General features: G+C 32.1%; 1 long non-coding RNA gene across 1 annotated transcript; it reads right to left on the bottom strand.

Annotated features, from left to right (window-relative positions):
- Positions 1–53: 53 nt before the first annotated feature.
- Positions 54–10,850, bottom strand: LOC134701625 (uncharacterized). Its single transcript, XR_010104165.1, has 6 exons — positions 10,790–10,850; positions 9,842–10,017; positions 8,935–9,046; positions 6,175–6,206; positions 4,719–5,367; positions 54–660 (listed from the first exon to the last, which is right to left on the bottom strand). It is a non-coding gene; the product is annotated as an uncharacterized LOC134701625 (long non-coding RNA).
- Positions 10,851–17,538: the final 6,688 nt, after the last annotated feature.

Here is a 17,538-nt window from a genome sequence, read left to right as displayed (position 1 = left end):
TATACAAATGTCAGAAAAAAGTACAGTGTAGGAATATTTATACAAATGTCAGAAAAAAAGTACAGTGTAGTAATATTTATACAAATGTAAGAAAAAAAGTACAGTGTAGTAATATTTATACAAATGTCAGAAAAAAAGTACAGTGTAGTAATATTTATACAAATGTAGGAAAAAAAGTACAGTGTAGTAAAATAGCAAACACATTGAATCTACATTTTTATAATATTTTGAATTTGAAGCATATTTAATCAATAATATCTCATTTTAAGGTTTACTTAACTCATGTACATAGTAGCCAAAATTTGTAAAAGCCTCTATAAATTTGCAAACTCGATGTGAATTCCAAAAGGTATGGGTTAACAATTATTTATTTTACCTTTGAAGAAAAATTACTTAGTTCCCAAGTCGGGGAAAAAAGTGGACAACTTTTAAAATATTTGAACAATCATTGTGTGAAGTTAAAAATAATGAGATTGAAAACTGCAGCAGTTGATTACACAAAATCAGTACCATATTTAAAAATTTCGGAAAACAGTTTTCAAGATCAGAATTAAAGGAAAAATGGGGGGAAATTCCTCAAACAATTCCATATAAGCAGGTACACAACTTCAAAATAGACGCAATTATTCTGTGAAGTTTCAGTGGTACAAGAAAAAGAAGCTGAAATGAAAAAATACAAATATGATGTAAAATGATATTACATGCATCAAGTATGAAAACTTTACATCTAATAAAAATATTAGAAAGAAAGAATTTAGAACTAAAAAAAATGATATAAATACTGATTCTTTATAATAAAAATTAATTTCAATACTTTATAATTCAAATTAATTAATACTTTATAATTTATTAAAATTAATTTCAAAATTCAAATGGCACGTAATACTTCAATAAAATAGATTTTTACTTTTTATTTAAGTTTTATACTTGAAAGAAAAATAGTAGCAAAATGTACAATTGAAGAGTATTTTTTTTTGTTCTAGGATTATTTATGAGAGTAATTTTGATTACTTCCAATGACTTTTGTGAGAGAAAAAGAAAAAGAAAAAAACACTGATATCTTAAAGCAATAATGGCAATAAATGTTACTGCACCTACGGAATCACTGGTTCCTTAATGCATTATAATTTAATGGCTGGATCTGCCCCTGTGGTTCCTTAAATGGATAAAAACCAGAAGCAGGCAATAAACAGACTTACAGGAATCAGCTCTTTTGTGCTACTTGGATTAAAAGAAAACAGATTACTAGTTAAATCTAAAGTAGTCTGATTATCTTTAACTTTTAGTGATTAAATCCCCAAAGTCTGAAACAGGGTCTTATATAAATCTAAAACTGCTTGGTTAACAGAAATGATTGTATGCTGTCGCTTAGGCAAAAATAATCACATATATAATGCCTACCCATGTTAAAACTACAATAAAGTATAGCTTGCAACAATTATGGACTAATGGAAAACTCTTTTGAACTAATGAGGCAAGTTGGATCCCAGTTAGAGAGTAAAGCTCTCACTATTACTCTTTGTCTGGACAAAGAAATGCTTAAACTCAAGACAATTTTATTTTACAAATTACGATGAGCAATTGTTAAACGGGACTAACAAGTAAAATTAAAACATTGATACCAGTTGTCAATTATGGTCTCATAATAATGAAGTTATCACTAAATATCTGGAACTGTGAATGAAAACTAAGTGTTGAAGGTGAGAGATGAAAATTAACCCAAGGTTGAGAAGCTTGAAGCAAAGGGAATTAACTACTGTAAGATATAGGAAATGACTCTTCACTTTGAGATGATGATACTTTCAGATAACTCAAAATAAATTCATCATAAATTTAGTTGGTTATCTCAACGAGATTGATTATCTCCCTTGAGCTGGTACCGCAAAAGTGAGAAAAACTATCAAGTTGAGATGACCCATGATAATCTGTTTATTGCTATTTTGCTTATGATGACTTTGAAATTTACATTGACAATGGCAAGTGTAGCCTTAGTTTCTAGAGATACTTTCCATATCTTTCTACTAAGCTGAGAAAGGAAATTATCAGTAATTCAGTAAAATTATGATAATAATCTATATATCATAGAAATTTATTATTGTTCACAAAATATTAAGACTTGTCCAAGCTTTCCCTTTTTTAAGAATTAATTACCCCTGCGATTATGTTTATAGCTCTATAATAAGTGTTGATAAAACCTCCAAATTCTTTTTTGTATGGCCGAATTTAGTTATGGCTTGGCTGTTATAAAAATGTATTTTTACTTCTTTATTATCTTGATAGCGATCAGTGCTTTAAAGTTTAAGATGAAGATAACCAGAAATTTTTTTTAAGAAGATTAAGTTTATTTAAAAAAAAATTTGGGATCATTTTCCATTGATTTATGAGAATATGTTATTCTAGTTTTCCATTTCCAATATATCATAGTATGTCAATTACAATTTAGATTTTGATTGAAGATATTCATTTTTTCTAAATTTTGAAAATCAGAAATTAAAGAAAGTATGAAAATTGTACAGATGCAAAGTTCAATCAGCTTTATTCTCAAACATTAAATTATTTGTTTTTATGACTAGAAATATCAAATATTTTTCATTTCAGAATTACATATATAGATTCCATTGAAAGGTAAACACACCATCCTAAACACCTCAAAACCAAAGAACAATCCAAAGAACAACTGAAACAAACAGAAGACATAACCAACCATACTCCTAAAACACCAATAAGCAACTTTGTTATATGTTAGTAAAGACACGCAGCGCTCCAAGCATAATGTATTTCTGAAATGATCATTTGATATTTGTTAAGTCTACGCCAAAACTCTGAAGAAAAAAATATTTTGCTTCTGAACTTTGCATGTTCTAGACTATGAGTTTAAATCAATTTCAAGTAATAATGTAATTCTATAATCGGACAACTACAATGCATTGAAAATGTAAAAATTTTAGGAAAATTATTATTTTACTATAAATCTTAAATTTTAATTTAAATGTCTTAGGAAAGTTATTTCTTTATAAATCTGAAATTTTAATTTAACTGACATTCTTTTTTTTTAAACAGGGACAAAAAAAAATGCATTTACTTTAAAACCCATTATCTTTTGATTTTGCCATTTGATTAGGGACTTCCCGTTTTGACTTTCCCTCAGCGTTTAATTTTTTTTTTGTGAGTTTACTTTTTTTTCACCACAAAAAAAGTACTGATAGACCTTTAAGTTTAAGACAATGTTAAAAAAACATTTTAGTCGTTCGATCAAATGACAGTTTGTAGTGGTGAAAATACAGAGAAAATAATCTTAACCAGGATAAACCTCATCTTCGCTAGCCAAGGGTTACGATCCACTTCCGCTAGAGAGCGGAAGTAGATCGTAACCCTTGGCTAGCGAAGATGGATAAACCTCATCTCAAGTTATTGCAACTATCATCATCTCTGTATTGATAACTTTTAATATTAAATTAACACCCAAAATATAAAGAAGGCGTTATACCCTGGGTTAATCTCTAACTTCTATATTTTGCTTCTTATGTTGTTGCACATAAATAGATTTAACTATTGAAAATTATGGACAAATCTTTTAGTGCAATCATACAGAAAAGTTAGACATGTTTTGAGTACAGGTGCTTGGCTATCATGGATCAGTGGCTGATCCAGGGGGGGGGGGGGGGGGCGATTCCAGGGGTTGGAACCCCCCTTTTTTTGGACAGTCAATGCATTTGAATGGGAGCAAACAGTTGGACCCCCCTCCCCTTTTACTCTGGGTTGGGAACCCCCCTTTTTAAAATGGCTGGATCCGTGCCTGCAAATGATTATTGGGTTGGCCACTGTTGTAATAAATAATATGAAAACTTTCACAATTAAAAATTGCTCATCATAACCCTGCAGAAATATTAGAAATTTTAATGGTGAATATTTATAAGAAATATTAAAGAAGACTTTTTCATATTAGGATAACTAATTCAGAAAGTATTTTTAACTTGGGTGTACCACACATTGTACGGACTCAACTTCCCTAATGTAAAATAATATGTATACAAATGACTTCTCTGAGCATGGTCCCTGGGTCTTACTTTACAAATGTATAGCTCAATTGGATCATATAGTTTTTAAGTTCTTTCAAATTAGTAAATTCATTTTATCTGAGTTACCTCCCCTTCACTCTGAAATTATTATTTTTTTTATCATCATGATTAAGGGGCATAAGGATTTTTTACAGACCGCAAGGTTAATTATTTTTTAAGCCACAGGGATTTCAGTATAAGGACTATTTTTTTGTGGGAATTTGATTTATCCTGATCAGAACTCTGGAATTAATGAGTAATGTTTCTAACATAGTGATTGAAAGCTCTATTCTTTTACACAATGTAGCATGCCTTGCTAAAGCCCCTCATAATGCAAGATACCAGTGTTTCATTGAGTAAGACTGAGTCATCATTGTCTTAACCTGACTCACATGATTGTCAAATAACCAATATTTTCCGTGAAAAAAGGTCTATCAATTTAATAAATTTTGGAGTATATTTATTTCAAGTAAAATTTTGCCAAACATGAAGATACTTCAAAATAACAAACAAAGAAAAATATTTTTCAAAAACTATATTTGAAAATTATGTGCCATCTTTATCTTGTCACATTTAAAATTTAAAATTGAAGAAACAATGAACAAAAAAACACCCTTAACTTTATCAATTTGTAAATTTGTTAACATATCAATTACTCACCCACTTCTGTCCTGTCCTGGTAGTAAATAAAACAATCCTTGTAGTACTTCTGTCCTGGGTCACCCAAGTTCATCCCTGGCCTCTGGTTGGGTGTAAGTGTTGTACATTTTTAGTTATCAGTTTAGTGTTTTGTTAAATTTTGTCTTGTCATTTCTTGTGGTTCCAACTTTATGGATCACCTGAGTTCATCCTTATTCTTTGATTGGGTTGGTGTTGTACGTTTTTTAGTTACTTTTGTGTGTCATTTCTTTTGGTTCCGACTTCCTAGATCAACTGAGTTCATCCTTGGTATTTGATTGGGTTGGTGTTGTACATTTTTTAGTTTGTGTATTGTTTGGTATACTTTTGTCTGTCCTTTCTTTTGGTGCCGACTTCCTGGATCACCTGAGTTCATCCTTGGTCTTTGATTTGATTGGTGTTGTTCATTTTTTAGTGTGTGTATTGTTTGGCATACTTTTGTCTGTCCTTTCTTTTGGTTATAGGGTAGTCTGTCTTTCTTCATCCATACTTAAAAAGGTATTTAACTTATTTTTATCTGTGTGTTTTATCCCATTGACATTAATACCACATCCCACTTCTTTATGACAAACTTACAAACAGGACCAAAAAAAATTAAAAATACGGTATACCTATATCCTCTGTAAAAACTCTGTAATGGAAACAGATAATAAAGATTAGTAATATGTTAGAGGAAATTTTTGTCAATTCAATTGGAGCAGATCTCTAATCAGTCATATTCAAGGTTTATGACTGAATCTGCCTCTGGCCCCCATCTGTAATAGAAAGAAAATTTATAAATTAGTAGTTTTGGAGAACGTTGGTGTCACTTCCATCAAACAGGCCCTTTAACAATCTCAGAGTAGAATGAGTTTGTTACTATTGTATAGCGTTGCGAGAACTATGCGCTACCCTCCCTAGTCTGCTACAACGGAGTCCATCCAAGGTCTGTGACTGAAACATCCTCCCGGCTGCATCTGTAACAAAAATAAAATTGGAGAACGTTGGTGTCACTTCCATCAAACAGGCCCTTTAACAATCTCAGAGTAGAATGAGCTTGTTACTATTGTATAGCGTTGCGAGAACTATGCGCTACCCTCCCTAGTCTGCTACAACGGAGTCCATCCAAGGTCTGTGACTGAAACATCCTCCCGGCTGCATCTGTAACAAAAATAAAATTGGAGAACGTTGGTGTCACTTCCATCAAACAGGCCCTTTAACAATCTCAGAGTAGAATGAGCTTGTTACTATTGTATAGCGTTGCGAGAACTATGCGCTACCCTCCCTAGTCTGCTACAACGGAGTCCATCTAAGGTCTGTGACTGAAACATCCTCCTAGCTCCATCTGCAACAAAAAGAAACTTTATAAATTAAATGTCTGTGGTTAACCTTAAAATGAAATAGAAATACATATAAAACATTACATGTTGAAAACAAAAAATAAAATGGACCAACCAACCTTATTTCAATTCTTTGAAGTCACTTTACCCCCTGAAATGAAAAATAAATATTTGTTTTACCTTAGTTATCATTTTCTATATAAAAATAAGTACACAATATTTTGACTTACAAGCTTTGAACACTTGGACTAGTCAAAAGTTTCCAACTATTGGACCTCGTTGAAACTATTTGACTGCAAGCTTCATCATATTTTGCTGGATTTCTGATGCAGCAATAATGGAGGATTTTGAAAATACCAGCGGGAGTAATTTTTACCCATTGTATCTAGGGTTGACATCAGTGCAAGACGTAGCCTTAGAATTTCAGAATATTTATGAAGTAAATGTTATTGTTGGGTTTCTGCCATTGCGATAGTTGATTTATCACAGCCATTTGTTGTCTGTTGTCTTTTTCAATATAACAAAACACTTACAGACTGGAAATTTGTGGAAAAGTAAGTTTATTGTCCCCTCAGATACAACTACTCAGCCCTCGGCTACGCCTCAGGACAATAGTTGCATCATGAGGAACAATAAACTTACTTTTCTCCATTCATACACAGTTAATAAGTATACATTTTTATACAGTTAATAAGTATACATTCTTATACCTCAGTTATCATTTTCTATATAAAATAAGTACACAATATTTTCACCATTTTTCAAATTACAAGCTTTGAACTATTGGACTTGTCAAATATTTCCAACTATTGGACCTGGTGAAACCAAGGATTTGTATAGTAAGTCTAACTATACAAATCCTTGGTGAAACTATTTGACCACAAGCCTCATTATGTTTTGCGGAATTTTAAATGCAGCTACGTGATTGGAGGAACTCTTAAGCTTGTGAAAAATGAAAGCATAAAAATTTTAGATTTTGCCTGTGAAAGAATATTTTATAGGGACCAAATTAGTAAGGGATGCTGATTTTTGTGGTTACTTCTTTTTTATATTAAATTTTGACCTTTCTTTCCTTTAAAGATCTGACCATGCTGTATATATGTACAACCATCCACTACTTTCGATCAATTTAAATGTTGCATGCAATACAGACCAAAATGAGGTTCAATTTTTTACTTGGAAAACAATAATATATCAGCCATGTTTTTTTACCTCAATCTTACAAAATTTACTTAAGTGGCTGCTTAAATCAAATTAATATTACTTCATAATTTCATTTTCGTTAATGTTAAAAAAAAATCCTGTTACCCTTTAAGGGATAGATATTTTAAATGTATATTTTTTTCAAACTTTAAAAAAGAGTGGAAGCTGGCTAAAATAAACAATATAATGAATTGTTTTTTTATAACCTGTTCAACCTCAAAGAAACAGATATTCTTTCCTCAGGGTGTCATAATAGCTTAGATTTTTAATTTGTTCGTTAATTTTGTTGAGAAACAGTGACAACCTCTTTGTCCAAAAAGTTTACTCTAGAACATAAACCCTCAGCCTTGCTATCAAAAGTAAAAACATTAACTTAATGGGAAATTGAAATATAAGCTGGGTTTTGATCAAACTCATTTTAACTCTGCAGACACTAAAAATAAGTCTTCAGTCAAAGTCAATCAGATGTCTGACAGTTATAAAGCACTGAACATTTATATGAAACATAGGAATATAAGTTTCTATGTGAGACCTCATATAAGAGGTCAAAGCACTTAAAACTACCAACAATGATAGAGTGCTTTCCACGTCTTCAAACCTGGTCGCCAATGGTGCATTAAACTCTATTGAGTACCAGTAATTATTTGTCAGAAGTCTCTGTACATCAGTCAAAGTGCTGGTGAAATAGTCTCTGCAGAATAGAAATAAGTAAAATCTCTTTTTAAATAAAAATTCTTTTTTAAAACTTGAATATTAACATTATTAAATGATATTATGAAGTAGGATACATATTTGACATGTTAGTGTGATGATGAGGGTCACCATGCTGTGATGTTTTGTTAGAATAGTATCCTACATCATTGCCTTAATTTTGTGGAAAATAAAGAAAAAAAGTGTAGAAGTATTAAAGCAAGGCAAAGGATCATGTTATACAGCGGCGAATCCAGAAATTTTCATAAGTGGGGGCCCATTGACTGTCTATGAGGGGGCCCACTCCAGCCACACTTCAGTGATTCCCTATATAACCAACCAATTTTTTTCCACCCCTAAACCTCCTCTGTTTTATAACCAATTTCTGTAATTTTACTCTTCAGTTATTAATTATGAATATAAAAGACATTACCAATAGGAACAACTGAGAGAAGAAATTCAGTTTCTTTTAAAAATGAAATTTTGCTTCATTTAAAAACACATAAGAAAAAGATATCAAAGTTACCTCCCATTTATAAAAGGTGATTTTCATCAAAACAACTTCCATTCACTTGTAAAAATTTAAATAAATTAAAGTACCAGAGCAATTGAAAAATTAACAAAGTTAAAGGCCAATGATAAAGAGTTTTCTCTTGGTGTCCTCTCATAGATTTTTAAAAAATGTTAAGTTGCATCTGGTAGTTTTGTTTAGACAAATCTAAACTTTGAAGCTGTTCAAAAAAATAATTCTGCTTGAAATTATGTTTGATTTAGGCATTGCACTAGTTTTAATATCAGCAGGTCTAAATATTTCAGCATTCTTCAATTCATTTCTAAGGGTGGGATTTCAGATATGAAAAAATACTTTTGTTGGGTTGCTGCTTCATTGTTGTATACCTGCATCCCCCTTTTTTTCCAAATGAGGATCAAAGAAAAAAATTATAGTGTCCTGATGCATAATTTTTAACCAACAAAAAATTACTTACCATGTATAATGATAGACTAGGTTCTTACCCCCACTCTTTGGTAACTACAAAGATGGATATCTTACTGTACACATGGCTTACTCTTTAAGGTCATTGCTCAATTTTTGGGTTCCTGAAAAATATCGTTTTTGTATATAATATTTGAAAGAGTGGAAACTAATATATTATTTCTGGTTCTTTAAAAAATAGTTCAATCTAAGACAGTCATCATGGTCCTATGTTTTCTTTGATGCATCTCCTTTAATCATTGCTATTTTTCACTTAAATTCACTGTAAATTAAGAAAGTATTGGGATTTTCTCAATGTCACAAAAAATAAAATTGCATTTTTGTCTAAAATGGCAAATTCGCAATAATAAATGCATGCAACAATTTCTGAATTTAAAGTACATTTATATTTATCTCAAAAAGATATTAATATTGTCCTGTAAACATAACTGATAAAAAAAATGTGCATGCAAGTATCATTAACTTTGATTATGGTTATTGTTTCAAGACCAATGGCTGTTGATAAACGGAAATTGTCTCAATAGCAATCATACCACATAACCTTATTAATACCAGTATTGTTTATACATTTGTTTTTTCTTTCTGTTCAGATTTGATAGCTTATAGGTCCAACCTCTGATAATATAGACAATGCAATTTCCAAAAGGAACTCCTTTTAAGGAGTCTCACTTTTTTACTCTGTCAAACGAGACAACAAAAATCATATCCTGGATTCTTAAGTTCATATGCACTATTATTCTTTACAAAGTTCATATCATAGGGCTGTGCAACATATTTTCAACATGTTTATGCCTTTCAAAGCCTTTTTAATAAGCAAGGTAATTAATATTGTACTTAAAAAAAAATCTTCAATTTTTGAAAAGTGAAGATAGGAAATGTATTATTCAACCAATATATACCTAATAGATGAACGCAACTTGCCGATCCTTTTACATTGTGGTATATACTATGCAGCCTAGGTTTCTGTAGGTGTTCTTTATACTGTACATCCTAGGTTATCTGTAGGTCTTCTTTAAGTTTCTGTGGTTTAACAATTCATCAAGATGAGAGGGTTGTGGATAGTCTTGTAAATTCTCTGAAATACAAAATTAAATTTACTTTTCCATACATATATAGATGCCTTTTTCAACTGCAATGGTTTTTCTGTGATCAATTTGTAATATTTTCAAAATCATACACAAAAACATTATTATGATTGGTTACCATAAAAAAATCTTAAAAATGGAAATTAATCAATAATATAATGTTGTTGTTTTTTTGGTGTACAAAAGAGGGACAAAAGATACCAGAGGGACAGTCAAACTCATAAATCTAAAATAAAATGACAACGCCATGGCTAAAAATGAAAAAGACAAACAGAAAAACAATAGTACACATGACACAACATAGAAAACTGAATAAGCAACATGAACCCCACAAAAAACAAGGGGTGATCTCAGATTACCCATAGTCCTTAGATTCTGAAAATGAAAATTACATTTGTTACGTAAACACAGCCAACTTTGCCAAATGATTAACTAATACGGGGACCTATAGGTAAAATTTGTGTGTCATTTGGTCTCTTGTGGAGAGTTGTCTCATTTGCAATGAAACCACATCTTCCTTTATTTTTTTATATAAAACCAAAGGAAATAACATATAATAAGCTTTCACAATCGATACCATGGTCCCAATTAATTATACTAGTAGTAAACTCGAGGAGATGATGTTTATAACCTTGTTTATATAATTAAATGTCTTTTACTGACCATTGTGGCATTTTAAATAGCTACTGAAGGTACAATTTCTTTTAGAAAATATCGACTTTAAATAGTTGAAATGATAACTTTTTTTTAGTGGGAACTCACTTTTGTCCTGACTGTATATACTCTGAGTCTGGCATTGTTGAAAATCTATATAATGGCTATATAGTTTTCCCATCTAATACCAATTAGAATGACTCCAAGTTCCTAGAATCAGAGAACTGAAAAGGAACATTTAATATTAAAACAAGTAAAAAATGTTACACTTCTCAAATAAATAAACCAACATGAAGAAATGGTTGAGTTATCATTGTGTTTCCATCTAACCTTATGTATGAAAAATTTGTGAAATCTTTAATTCCTAATTTTTCTTGAACTAAAGTTTGAAATCAAGAACAGAATACATTAAAAAAATAATTTTTACTACATTAAATACCTTAAACTTGTCATGAAACTTTAAACTTTTTTATGTCTTCAAAATTTTTTAGGAACTAATGCAAGTCTTTGTCCATGTAAAGATCAAACTAATTTGAATTCAAATTCTAACATGTAAGTCACATGATCATACCTACAGGTAAAAATCTTTTAACTTGAAATCTAAAATGAAACCTTACACAAGGTGTTTCACAAAATATGTAACAGAAATTTGCTCAGATGATAAAGTATTCCACTAAGGCAGCAACCATTAGATTTCGGGGGGGGGGCTATGGGGTTTTTTTCTGGAATTTTTTTTTCTTCACCTATTGCGAAAAAACAATCTGGTTTTTTTCGCGACAAGTCGAAAACAATTTTTTTCTTTCAATTTTAGCATTACATATAGTGGCAGCTGAGGGTGAAACAAACAATTTCTTTTTCTCAGAATCAAAAACAAATTATTTTTTTCCTCCAAAAACTTGAAACAAACTTTTTTTTTTCCAAAAAAAAACCATAGCCCCCCCCCCCCAGAAAATCAAATGGTTGCTGCCTAAAGGGCAAATGGACAGTAAAATTGGACCACTCCAATAACCTGCCTAATTTTGGAAAAAATTGAATGATATTGTCTACTGCATTTACATGAATACATATCTATAAAACACTGATAATTTGGTTAACTTGAAGTTAAATAAAAACGTTTTTGTCGAGCCTTCGACTTTTGTCGAAAAAGCCAGACTAAGCGATCCTACATTCCGTCGTCGTCGGTGTCGTCGTCGGCGGCGTCCACAAATATTCACTCTGTGGTTAAAGTTTTTGAAATTTTAATAACTTTCTTAACCAATACTGCATTTCTACCAAACTTGAACAGAAGCTTGTTTATGATCATAAGGTAGTATCCAGCTGTAAATTTTGTAAAAAAAAAAATCCATTTTTTTCGTATTTTACAGTTAAATGGACTTAGTTTTTCTGCGGGGAAACATCACATTCACTCTGTGGTTAAAGTTTTTAAAATTTTAATAACTTTCTTAAACTATCCTGGGTTTGTACCAAACTTGGACAGAAGCTTGTTTATGATCATAAGATAGTATCCAGAAGTAAATTTTGTAAAAAAAAAATCCATTTTTTCTGTATTTTACTTTTAAATGGACTTAGTTTTTCTGCAGGGAAACATAACATTCACTTTGTGGTTAAAGTTTTTAAAATTTTAATACCTTTCTTAAACTATCCTGGGTTTGTACCAATCTTGGACAAAAGCTTATTTTTGGTCATAAGATAGTATCCAGAAGTAAATTTTGTAAAAAAATTACTCCATTTTTTCTGTATTTTACTTTTAAATGGACTTAGATTTTCTTCCAGTTAACATAACATACAGTCTGCAGTTAAAGTTTTCAAAACATTTATAAGATTCATTAACTATCCTAGATTTTTACCAAACTTGGACAGAAGCTTCTTACAAGCAAAAGATAGTATCAAGAGGAATATTTTTATTGATTTTTTTCCTCATTTTTGTTGAGCCTGCGATTTACAGCAAAAGTAGGCGAGACACTTGGTTCTGCGGAACCCTTACAAATTTTTTACAATATGAACAAAGTTAATTTTGGCCCCTTTGGTCCCTTTTGTTTACCCATGGTAAAACGCAGCTAAAAAAAACTTTAACAATGCAATGTTTGAATGATGACACTTAAGACCCCAATGACTGGTCCAATTTTAAACAGGGTAAAAAATCTGAATACAAGAGTAGATTCAGCATATTTTACAGCTATTTTTCTTATGCATCTAGTTTAAAGGTTTGTTGGCTTGCTTGCTTGCTTCGTTTGTTAAAATGTTTGTTTAAGCATCCAGAGGAAAAGATTAATCCGATCATTTGTGTAAAGGATATCAGACAACAAGAGACTCCAAGTGATGACAAAAGCTCATTGTTGTTTACTGAAAATTCACAAAACAATATTAAGATCAGAATAATGTTCCTGCATACAAAGTTTTGTCATTCTTAGTGATACAGAAGAATATTATACACCAAACACAAAACAGAAAACGTTTCACTATCATGGGGGTCATACGACAATTTCAATGTCATGGTGACCTTACTTCCAAAAATTGGTATGATACACCCCAATCCCATGTAGTATCAGCATCACAGAATTGGACGGTCTACCTAAGTTCTATGGTACAAATAAACTGACTTTTGGATATGACACATCCTTGAAGCCCATGATGCAACTCCATACCAAGTTGGGTTAACGTAAGTTGAATAGTATAAAAGCAACGTGACCGTGACAGACATGTAGACATATATTACTATATTAGATGACTCTTAGATTGGTGTAAGCTGTTCATCTATAGAAGAGACATAATGATCCAATATAATATCCACCGAATCTGTGACTTTTATGTGGGACCATAATCAGTTCTTTGAATAGTTATTTCCAACATAGAAACAAAGTTATTATTGGTTGCTTCTATTGCAGAAACAAATCATGTCCATCGATTTGCCTCAAATTCTGATATTAGATTAAAATTATAACATACACATACGTATATCCAAATACAACCAGTCTGGAAAAAAAACCAGTAAACAATGTAGGTACTCGAGACTATATATATCAAAATTTCGTGTAGACATAATCTTTCAATCAGTTTAATTAAGCCTCATATTCCGACATCGGAATATGACTTCTCTTAAACTGAGCTTTACTATGTGTATTGTTTTGCGTTTGTTTTTCTAAATTGGCTAGAGGTATAGGGGTGGGTTGAGATCTCAAAAAACATGTTTAACCCTGCCGCAATTTTGCACCTGTCCCAAGTCAGGAGCCTCTGGCATTTGCTAGTCTGGTATGATTTTTAATTTTACTTTCGTGTGTATATTTTTGAGAAAAGTATGACGTCCATTATCACTGAACTAGTATGCAAATGGTGTGTAACCTCGATAGTTAATACGATGGCATCAAGACTAAATAAAATTGAGAATGCAATGGGGGAATGAGTTAAAGCGACAACAACTTGAACATAGAGCAGACCGAAGTCCACTAATAGGTCTTCAATGTAGCGAGAAACTCCCGCACATAATGCCGTCCTTTAGCTGGCCTCTATACAAATATGCATGGTTACACACCATTATTCCGACAGCCCATTAGTCCGACAGCCCATTGATCCGACAACCCATTAGTCCGACAACCCATTAGTCCGACAACCCAATAGTCCGACGACCCAATGCTCCGACAGCCCAATACTTCGACAACCCATAAGTCCGACACTTATAAAGTCAAGTATTAGGGTATCAGGGTAAAATACAACTTGTCTGTCTGTATTCTTACGTTTAGATATGTAATAAAATATTTTAAGAAATAACTCCGTACAAATGTATAACATAAAGCTGAGGTAGTTCGAATACTTTCTATACACTCAATTCGAAATCTGTATATAGAAAAGAACAGAAAATATTATGTTGTTGAGTTGTGATCTGAAAAAGCCTCACACCGTATAGATGACTTAAATAAACCTTGAAACAAAATTTCAGAAATCATTTTAGTAGTTCCTGCGAAATATGGTGACGAAAATTTTCAACTTGGCTGTCATGTTAAAAGTGTTCGGTGAACAGGATTTGTTGAGTAATGAATCTGAAAACGTATCACACGATGTAGCCGACTTCAATAAACCTTTCAGAAATACTTGTAATGTCGTTCCTGAAAAAGATGCAACGAAAATATTCATGGGACGGACGGACGAACTGACGGGAGGACGGTTGAATGGACGGACAGACAGAGGTAAAACCGTATGTTCCCACTTTTGCGAAGCGGCGGTATAATGATTAAGACATTAAGACTTTACAATACTAAAATCATAGTAATATGATATAATTATCTTTATAACACCGTAAGCCTCAGTCACAATCGGAGCCAAAACAAAATAGAAAAAAAACAACTAGCATATTTATCATATTTATCTAACTTTTCAAAGTTCTGACATGTGCTAGACTGAATATGCTGAAAGAGTTCCTCCCACAAATTTTGATAATGTGAGCATTCGATTGAAAAATGACGCTCATCCTCAACTTTATCAGCTGTATAATACGATTTTTGAATATTGTAATGGGTGAGCACCGATTCTTAATTAACATATGAACTTCCTTTCTTAAAATCAATGATATCTAAATATTTGTTCTCCTTGAAAACAATCTTTAAATGAAAAATATGTGTCAAGTTTGCCACAAAACACATTATGTAGTAAGTTTTTACAATTAGACAATTTTGAGAAAGACACAAGCAGGACAAGAATGTCACACATTGTCTTAGATTTCTTATTGTTATTGGCTTTTATACGGCACTCATTATATTTAAGCAGTCAAAATACGTTGACTGTATATTTCTGTGTCATAAACAGTCACCGACCCGATATCACTTTTCCTCATGAATATTTTTGAAAATAGAAATTGCCGAAATGTTCATGTCCGTCATATTAAATTTTGTTTTTCGTAATACGTTTTGTTGTAAATAATCAGTCCTGCACTTCCTTCAACCATTATAAAAGAGGCATATTTTTCTAGATTTTGAAATAAGCTCGGGATATAAAATTGGTACCACTACAAATAAATTGAGTGTCATATCTCAGACTATGTCTGATAGATCGCTATTAGAAGTGCTGTGCACTGGCACCGTATGTCGTGGATTCACATTCCCGAACATGATACCGTCTTCGTAATTGGAATTGCTAATCTTTTCTGAGCACATATTTCGTCCTATTTGTTATCTTATTTTTTAAGGATCTGGGTATGTATTTGTCTCTTTGTTTTTCTCAATTTGACTGACGGCATGAAACCTCACTCCCCTGATACGCGAAAGGGGATAACCGACGATCTAATGAAATAAGGTAGAGCAAGACACACACAAAAAACACAGCGAACTAGAACAGCACAGACTGACAGTGGACGACACACAAACGACGAAATGTAAAGAAAAATAAAATACCCAGACACGTGAAACGAAAGAGGGACTAGGGTAAGGACTGGGCAGTTGCAATAAGCATTTGTATCAACTCCAATATACTGAGACTTATATCCCGCATGGAAAGAATAATTGGGATCAAAACGGACAACCACAAATATTACAGAGAACGGAGTTGGTCTTTTTAGGGAAAATTTGTCCATACACAAATTTAGAAAAATGCATTGTCGGAGTAATGGGCCGTCGGAGTAATGGGTTGTCGGAATAGTGGGCTGTCGGAGTAATGGGCTGTCGGAATAGTGGGCTGTCGGAGTAATGGGCTGTCGGAATAATGGTTGTCGGACTAATGGGATGTCACCATCGAGGTTGATGACCTCCAAAGACTGCCGAAGGTCACATATCCGGGATAAACACAAACATGATTAGGAAACGAATTCATGCAATTGGATTTTTCCAGGTTTGTTTGCTTTCATGTTTAGGTTAAAAACATATTTAAGTTAAATTTCGTTTTTACCTGTGTAAAAATGTTTCCTTCCAATTGCTGACCACGACTAATTCCTGAATAATCAATCCTTATAGCTATTGGGTTAAGTTACAGGTCACATTAATACAGATTTAATGAGGTCAAATTATTCTCTTGCAAATAAATGATTCACCAGCGATATATCAAATTTGGCAGCTAAAAGCGAATTATTATTTCATTATTTTACTTTTATTAAACATTTTAAACCAAACAAAATAATATTCATTTTTTTGTATATATCTCATAGCCAATACCCCTTTAAGAGCAATACCTCCTGAAGAATTCATTTGATGATTTTGGTGCAATAGATAGTTTTTCCAAGCTTTTTTGCCACTTTCAGATTTTCTATTATTTACATTATTCAAATCTGACCTGATGAAACCTGAGACTACTATAACACAGTATTGTGTTATAGTAGTCTCAGATGAAACCAGGGACCAAATGAGGGGAATAGATCACATGATCGTATTGTCAATTAGGCTAAAAAGAAATTGAAGATACCATGGAGAAATTATTACTTATATTGAAAGTAAAGTAAATTTACAATGCAAATACCATGGCAAAAACGAAAATCAGATCTGTATACCTACATCTCTTACACTTAAATAACATTTTATATGAGTCATACCAAATGGAAATATACCAATTTTTCCATGTTGACTAACTTGTTATGTTGTTTTTTTATGTATGGCCTTTTGTAGCCAAATACAACTAGAGGCTCTCAAGAGCCTGTTTCGCTCACCTGTTACTGTATTTACTGATGTTTGCCATGTTGGTTGGTAGGCTGGGTCATTAGACACTTTTTGTCAAATAGATACCCTAGTATTATGAATGTGGCCAAGTAGTTTAAGAAAAGAAGATTTTTTTACAAGTTACAAAAATGACGAAAAGTTGTTCAATATTGACTATAAAGGGCAATAACTCCTTAAGGGGTCCTCTAACAATTTTTTCTGCCCCTGAACAGGTAATTTTAAGGA

This window comes from Mytilus trossulus, unplaced genomic scaffold (genome assembly GCF_036588685.1).
Source record: "Mytilus trossulus isolate FHL-02 unplaced genomic scaffold, PNRI_Mtr1.1.1.hap1 h1tg000247l__unscaffolded, whole genome shotgun sequence".
Taxonomy (NCBI): Eukaryota; Metazoa; Mollusca; class Bivalvia; order Mytilida; family Mytilidae; genus Mytilus; species Mytilus trossulus.
The sequence above is the reverse complement of the archived record's forward strand: the minus strand, read 5'-3'. Positions and strand labels throughout refer to the sequence as shown.